This window comes from Caretta caretta, chromosome 23 (assembly GCF_965140235.1).
Source record: "Caretta caretta isolate rCarCar2 chromosome 23, rCarCar1.hap1, whole genome shotgun sequence".
Lineage (NCBI taxonomy): Eukaryota > Metazoa > Chordata > Testudines > Cheloniidae > Caretta > Caretta caretta.
In genome coordinates this window covers 9,700,016-9,708,353 of record NC_134228.1, presented here as the reverse complement: position 1 = coordinate 9,708,353, position 8,338 = coordinate 9,700,016, and the positions used below count along the sequence as shown (strand labels likewise).

At 54.0% G+C, this 8,338-nt stretch overlaps 1 long non-coding RNA gene across 2 annotated transcripts; it reads left to right on the top strand.

Moving 5' to 3' along the window:
• The first annotated feature begins 1,086 nt into the window (after positions 1-1,086).
• On the top strand, positions 1,087-7,914 carry LOC125629378 (uncharacterized). Of its 2 annotated transcripts, none has more exons than XR_012665858.1 (6): positions 1,087-1,363; positions 2,526-2,550; positions 2,878-2,927; positions 3,468-3,499; positions 5,749-5,841; positions 6,212-7,914. It is a non-coding gene; the product is annotated as an uncharacterized LOC125629378 (long non-coding RNA). The 2 variants fall into 2 exon arrangements; XR_007354407.2 differs by having other exon boundaries at positions 5,746-5,841.
• The last annotated feature ends 424 nt before the right edge of the window (positions 7,915-8,338 follow it).

The following is an 8,338-nucleotide window of genomic DNA, read 5'->3' as shown; positions in this document are numbered from 1 at the left end:
TTCCCTGGCAGAGAACTTTAGCACAGCCTTGTGCCAGGTCGGCCATGTGGCTAAGTTAGTCCAGGCCTTGTTATAAGAGAGAAGTATTCACAGAGCTAAAGAAGGGTGGATGTGGGGTGACCAGACACCCCAATATTATCTGAACCATCTGGATATACAGGCAACTATACCCCACCTCCCCACTGCCTGCCTGAAAAAAAAGTGTCTCAATTTTTCACACGTGCTATTTGGGGTCACCCGCGGTGGCTGGCCTGGGTTAAAAGGGGCCCATGCAAAGAAGCTGAGTGGGGGCTGAACTTGGCCTCATTTATCCCATGCAGTTCCAGGAAGGAGGACTGTGGGACTCCTGACTCCAGGAGGGGAACCCGCCTGAGATACCAGCTCAGAGCCCAGAAGGAGAGTTTTCGAGTAGCAGCCATGTTAGTCTGTAGCCGTAAAAAGAAAAGGAGTACTTGTGGCACCTTAGAGACTAACAAAGTTATTAGAGCATAAGCTTTCATGAGCTGTAAATCTGTTAGTTTCTAAGGTGCCACAAGTACTCCTTTTCTTTTTTCAGAAGGAGAGTGTGATGGGGGGAAGGATAGCTCAGTGGTTTGAGCATTGGCCTGCTAAACCCAGGGTTGTGAGTTCTGTCCTTGAGGGGGCCATTTAGAGATCTGGGGCAAAAGTTGGGGATTGGTCCTGCTTTGAGCAGGGGGTTGGACTAGATGACCTTCACCTGATATTCTATGATTCTATGAAATGGGGGAAGTTATGGACAGTATGCGCAGGCACCAGAAGGAGGCCTGAGGGACTCCTGAATCAAAGTGGAACCAGAGATGGACTAATTTGATGCACTGCAAGAGATCTAATAAATGAGACCCCCGCAAAGGGGCAGTTTTGTTTCATGTGTCCCGATCTTGGAGAAAGGTCTTGTAAGATGCAAGAAGAGGCTGTGAATAAGGCACCTGCAAGGTCACATTGTGCCACAAGAGGGCGCCATGAGACCGTTGCCTGTGCCGCAAGGCAAGAGTTTCACTGAGCAAGTCCTCTCATGTCAGCTGTCATGTTATAGCCACCCCCAGTGTCTCACAGTGTGCACCAGGTTTTGGTGGGATGTAAGATGATGTACGGGGGCTTCCCTGTCCTGGATCCATGTCCCCTGGGTCTCACCCCCCATCCTGGATCCCTTTTGTGTTCCCCATCTGTGTTCCGGATGCTCCCAGCCCCACCAGCATCAGTCCTTGGGCTCCAGCCTAATCCCCTGCTTTCCTCTCAGTTCCCAGCTGCTGTGACAGTTTTCCAGGACTGGGACTCATTGTGGGACTCGCCGTCACGGCCAGCCTGGCTCTGGGCCTGCTGGGGTGTTTTCTGATGAAGACAGGTAGGTGCCGGTGGGGTGGAGGATGCCCTGGGATGGGCGGCTGTTCCGGGGCGTCACTTAAATCATGAGGTTATAAGAACGGCCATGCTGGGTCAGACCAATGGTCCATCTAGCCCAACATCCTTTCTTCAGGCAATTAGTGAGTGATCCATCCCCTGTCGTCCAGCCCCAGTGTCTGGCAGTCAGAAACTAGGGACACCCAGAGCATGGTGTTTGTCCCCGGCTACCTTGGCTAATACCCATCGATGTACCTTTCCTCCGTGAATTTATCCAGTTCTTTCTAAACCCCATTATACTTTTTGCCTTCAGAACATCCTCTGGCAACAAGTTCCACAAGCTGACTGTGTGTTGGGTGAAGTTTTGTTTGTTTTAAAGCTGCTGCCTATTTAATTTCATTGGGTGCCCCCTAGATCTTGTGTTGTGTGAAGAAGTAAATAACACTTCCTTGTTCACTTTCTCCACATCAGTCACGATTTCATAGACCTCTATCATATCCTCATTAGTCATCTCTTTTCCAAGCTGAAAAGTCCCAAACTTTTTCATCTTTCCTCATACACAAGCTATTCCACATCCTTCATCATTTTTGTTGCCCTTCTCTGTACCTTTTCCAATTCTAATATATTGTTTGTGACATAGGGCAACCAGAACTGCACACAGTATTCCAGGTGTGGGTGTGTCATGGATTTATATAGTGGCATTATGGTATTTTGTGTCTTATTATCTATCCCTTTCCTAATGGTTCCCAGCATTCTGTTTGCTTTTTTGACTGCTCCTGCACACTGAGCAGATGTTTTCAGAGAACTATCCATGATGACTCCAAGATCTGTTTCATGAGAGGTAACAGCTAATTTAAATCCCACTCCAATGGCAGTGAAGGGCACGTTTGCTGGTTGTAACCTGGCTGAGGCACGGGGAGCAGAACTGACTGGTCTGAGATCACCCAGCACTGAGGTCTCTGGGCATCTGTCCCCTGCACTTACCATTGCCCTGTGCTGCCTCCGTGGATCTGCGGCTGCAGGGCTCCGTGGGTAGCTAGACTCCACAGACCAGCGGGGAGGTGCAGCACATCGGGGGCAGAGGTGCACACTGCCAGGTCCCGACAGTTGCCCCAGGCCGTGACGTGCGCTGAGCTTCCCTAATGCTCTTTTCTTTCTCTCGGTAGTTGTGTCACGCTGCAGGACTCACAGGTAGGAGGGAACTTCACCCTGATCCCCAGCACCCTTTTGGGGTTTCTCCCCCAGGTGATGCCCAGGTCTGGGAGGAGGGCTCATTGCTGCCCTGCCTGGGACTCTGCCCTGGGGAGCTGACCTGGGCCATACCCCCCAGCTACCCACAATGCAAATGCTCCTGGGGTTTTGAGGGGGCCCGACCTTTGTCTGGGAGTGTCGTCTCCCCCTGCCCTAGTGATGGCGATGGTGCTGCTGCCTTCCTGCCCCTATGGCAAATGGCAGCAGGGCCCTGCCCTTGGCGCCTGGTGCTGCACATGGGACTGACACAGCTCTCGTTCCACACAGGGATCCCAGCCCAGACCGGAGCAGCCTGGCTGCTGAAGATCAGATCCAGTGTAAGAGCCTGTTGTTCCAGCACCACCCCGGAGGGGAGAATTTGGCCCTTTGTCCGTCTGTTGGCTGGGCGTCAGAGTCCGGGGTGTTGGGGCCGAAAGGGGCCCTGGGTAGCCAGGCCAGAGAGTCCTGCCCTGATAGGGTCTGTTCTCCCTGCTGCCCCAGCTTCTGCCCAGACCAATGATGGGGCAATGGGAGCCCCTGGCCATAAGCAGGGGCTGGACTGGGAGGAGCCCTGGCAGCTCCTGCTGGAAACTGCAGGGTGGGCGCCGCGGCCTGGGCAGACACCTCCCTGTATGGGGAGAAAGGAGACACACACCAGGAACAGCCAGAGATTCACCCCTTATCAGTGGGCAGCCACCATCCATGGGGCCAGCCAGCCCATTAGGGCTCACACTGGCCAGGCAGTGCCTGGCGCTCTCTCCCCAGTGGCTCCAGCTGGAGTCAGGGACAGGTCTGTGTCCCTGGGGGACGTGGGTTGGCATCTCTCCAGCGTGTGGGGAGCCTGGTGAGGACGCACTGACCTTAGTTCTCTCCCCCAGATGCCGAGGTCACTAGAGTCGGAACTGCCCAGGTGAGTTGCTGTGCCGGTGCCCGCAGGGCAGACAGGGCCCAGAGAGCCGGGTCTGGGCAGAAAGTTCCCAAGCAAACGGGCACCAGGAGATACAGCTAAACCCTGGGAAAACCCCTGGGCTGATCCCAGCACCGGCGCCTCTGGCCTAGCCAGGAGTGAGGTTCACCAAGGGGTGATCCCAGTCATGGGGGATAAATAGTGACAGTCCTGGCATGAAGAAAGAATCATAGAACCATAGAAGATTAGGGTTAGAAGAGACCTCAGGAGGTCATCTAGTCCAACCCCCTGCTCAAAGCAGGACCAACCCCCAACTAAATCATCCCAGCCAGGGCTTTGTCAAGCTGGGCCTTAGAAACCTCTAAGGATGGAAGTTTGGGGGGAATAGCTCAGTGGTTTGAGCATTGGCTTGCTAAACCCAGGGTTGTGAGTTCAATCCTTGAGGGGGCCATTTAGGGGATCTGGGGCAAAAATTGGGGATTGGTCCTGCTTTGAGCAGGTGGTTGTACTAGATGACCTCCTGAGGTCCCTTCCAGCCCTGATATTCTATGATTCTATGGAGATTCCACCACCTCCCTAGGTAACCCATCCCAGTGCTTCACCACCCTCCTAGTGAAATATTTTCTCTTAATATCCAACCTAGACCTCCCCCACTGCAACTTGAGACTATTGCTCCTTGTTCTGACATCTGCCACCACTGAGAACAGCCTAGCTCTATCCTCTTTGGAACCCTCCTTCAGGTAGCTGAAGGCTGCTATCAAATCCCCCCTCACTCTTCTCTGCTGCAGACTAAATAAGACCAGTTCCCTCAGCCTCTCCTCATAAGTCATGTGCTCCAGCCACCTAATTATTTCCGTTGCCCTTTGCTGGACTCTCTCTAATTTGTCCACATCCTTTCTGTAGTGGGGGGCCCAAAACTGGACACAATACTCCAGATGTGGCCTCACCAGTGCCGAATATCTGCTGGCAATGCTCCTACTAATACAGCCCAATATGCCGTTAGCCTTCTTGGCAACAAGGACACAATGTTGACTCATACCCAGCTTCTCTTCCACTATAATCCCCAGGTCCTTTTCTTCAGAACTGCTGCTTAGCCAATCGGTCCCCAGCCTGTGGCAGTGCCTGGGATTCTTCCATCCCGAGTGCAGGACTCTGCACTTGTCCTTGTTGAACCTCATCAGATTTCTTTTGGCCCAATGCTCCAATTTGTCTAGCTCACTCTGGACCCTATCTCTACCCTCCAGCATACCTACCTCTCCCCCAAGATTAGTGTCATCTAGCTCTTCATAGAAGACAATCAGGTTGGTCAGCCATGACTTGCCCGTGGTGAAAGAAAGAATTTAAGAGTCTGGATTTAATTCTCCAGCCAGTTTCATGTCACTGTAGCTCCACTGGAGTCAATGGGGCCAGATCCCCCACTGATGTAAATTGGTGTCACTCTGTTGGTGTCAATGGGCCAGATCCCCAGTTGGTGTAAATCAGCTGTAGCTCCATTCAAGCCATTGAACCAAATCACCAGCGGGTGTAAATCGGCCTCACTCCTGTGACCGCAGTGGAGCAACACTGATTTACACAAGCTGGAATTCTGGCCCCATAAATCCAATGGAAGAAAGGAGAAGGTTTGTCTGTGATCATGTCTGGCTCTAGCTGGGGGAGTTTCCCTGGCTGACCCATGGATTGTCTCACCCCCGGAAGCCCCGGCTGAGGGGAGCCCTCAATTGTATGGGGGACTCCAAGTTCCTGCGTCCATCCCATTGATTCCAATAGGACTGGAGCACATGGTAAAGTTAAGACCTGTGCTCCAGCACCCTCCTGAGCATGGCACTCCCCAGCCCCGGCTCTAAGGAGAGATCGTTCTTCCCCCTCCCCTCATCCCTGGGCCCTGCTCAGGACTCCTGCCCTGGTGCTCCTCAGGAGACTAATTCAGACTGGAACAGGATGTAAGTGTTTAACAGGGAGAGCGATTAACCACTGGGACCATTCCCTAGGGGACATGGGGGATTCTCCATCCCTGACAATTTATACCTCAGGATTGGACGTGCATCTAACAGCTCAAGGAGTTATTGTGGGGACGTCTCCAGACGGCGTCACACAGGGGGTCAGACGAGGGGATCACAATGGTCCCTTCTGCCCTTGGAATTCATGAACCCAGGATTCCCGGCCGGCCTGTCTGCATGTTGCGGAGGGGAGGCATTTCCCAGCCAGCTCACCAGGGCTCTCACCCTGTCTGTGTTGTACTGGTGTCCCAGCAGCCCAGGGTGGACAGGAACGTGGCAGTGACATACGCGGTGGTGGGACAGGGCGGCTCTCGAGTACAGGACACCCGGCCGGCTCCATAGCACTGGGTAAGGGCGACGCTCTGTGAATGGGCCCATGTGGGATGGGGGTTGTTCTCCCCACAAAGTCAGTGCAGGGACTGGTCAGTGGGAAAAGGATCCATCCCAACCTCCCTGCCACCTCAGAGCCTCCATCTCCCCCACCTGCATCCAAGGGTGTGGTCTGTGCTGGGACCCCTCACCGGCACCCCCTGCCAGGCACAAGGGCTCACTCGCCTAGAGCCTGAGTCGCTGCCCTTCCCCCACTACCCAGCTCTCCCTATAGATGGGGGGGGGGGCAGATTGATAACCTAGAGCACTCAGCACTGTCACCCTGGGAGGGGGTGGGGGGCAGCTGCATGCGAGATGGTCACTGAGATTCCCTGTCACTTCCCCACAGGATTCCCAGTGCCCCACAAGCCTGCGTGAGCCCCACACTCGCTGCCAGCCTGAGCGGAGCCCCGGGAAGGAGACGGTGATGGAGCCTGTTAACCAGCCAGCGAGCAGCAGTGTTTGGGTCAGTCGATGGCACAGGGGAAGCTCCGACACTTCGTGGGCAGCGGGAGCCGGGTGTGGCGGAGGCCGGGCTTCGTGTCACAGCCAGTTGTTATAGTTACAGCAGAACCTTCCTGGCCAAAGTTCCCACCCCGGAGGCCTGCACATAAAATCCCCTCGGTGACTGTGCATGAGAGCGACAGGCAGAGCGACAGGCGGCCACAAGCCATTTGCACAGGCAGCTGCCTGACGTGCACACCTGGTCGTGGGGAATGCAAATGTAGGGTACCAAATGGGTTTAAATGTGGCCTGAAACGGCTCCTGCATTTACTGAATATCCAGGATGCAGATGCTGAGCCAAATGTCTCTGGTGTAAGCCTCATAGAAGGGGTGGGGAGAGAGGCAGTGCGGGGATGCCTGCGTGGGTGTAGCTGTGTCAGAGACACGCTGTGATGCTGCTATGGGGGGATGTGCTGGGGTCTATGCTGAGCCTCTGAGCACGTGCAGGGTGAACAAGGGGGCAGATTTTTGAAGGTATTGAAGTGCCTAACTCCCATGGATGTCAGTGAGAGTTAAGTGCCTGAGCCCCTTTAAATAGTGACCCAAGGGGTCTCTGGCAGGCTGGGTCTGAGCTGGCTCCTGTGCAGTGAATAAAATGCTTTGCCTTTTCTCTGCTCAACCTGCCTCCTGGGAGCATCGCTAAGCATCAACTAGTGCCAGGAGTTACGATGAGACACACATGGAGCAATTATCTCCCTGAGTCCACTGGGGACCTGGGGAAACTTGGCAGTGACACAGGTTAGGTTCAAGCAGTGTTTTCTCATCCCCACGGGGCCGCAGAGACACGCAGATGCAGAGAGTCATGAACATCACAGATCGAGGGGGACAGGGATGTGAGAATAAATCATTTATGCCCTGATATCTCTCTCTCTCTCTCTCTCTCTCTCTCACACACACACACACACACATATACACACACACACAAAAACAATTTCATTAGCACAGCGTCGAGGCTGCCCTGGGGTATCTCGCTCCCATCCAGAACGCTGAAACCCGCCAAATTCACAGGTCTGAAAGCCAGAACATTCCGAGTTCAGGTATTTCACACTCAGGATTCCTAAAACCAGGAAACTGAGGGAAGGGTTAGGCCCGCACAACCTTTACTCTGCCCTCGTTGATCGATGCCCCAATACGCCCAGGCTCTGCCTTTGCACTGTAGCAAACAGGAGCTACGAGCACCTGCCCTCCGCTCACAGACTGAGCCTGCTCCACCCTGTTGCCGGCACCCAGTGCCGAGAGGCAAAACAACAGCTGGGGTTGGTTCGCTACCCGGTATGCTTCGCCCAATAATCACAACGGGGTGGAGAAGCAGAAAAGTTTATTTGAAGCTTCAAAAAGATACAGGGAGAATAGAATCTCAAATCCTGCACACAAAGCAGGAAGTTACACAGGCTTTTATACATCCTTTCTTCAGCATACTTATCCAATAACAAGCTGCCCTAAGTATCCATATAGCCAGCCAATCCAGTTACCAGCTAGTTCCCTTGTTTTTTGTATCATTTGTTAAACTATACATAAAGCTGCTTTATTCAGCATTTTTCTTCCATATCTGCCCTGTTGGGCCTTGTTTAGTTTCAAGCAGTCTGACTCTGCAACATATTGTTGCAGATCCTCAGCATAACTGCTGCGAATGCCTCCAGGCGGGGGGGCCAAGGACACTTGGGCCTAGTACGCAGAGCTGCTGCGAGTGCCTCCAGTCGGGAGTGGGGGCCAAGGACACTTGGGCCTAGTGCGAGGGGGCTTCATCGACACTCGTGGTCTTCCATCCCCTCGAGTTACCTAGTGGCCATGCCCCAGTGTCCCCAACAACCCGAAGAACTCCGCCTCTGCTACATTTACGCCCCTTCCCCCAGCCCCTCGCTCCTACGCGCATGAAACCATTTCACGCTCGACTTTCCCTCGCCCTTCAGCAAACCCACAGAGCAGCCCCACCCCCACCTCCCTTCTGACAGTCCCCGGGCCGAGAACACCC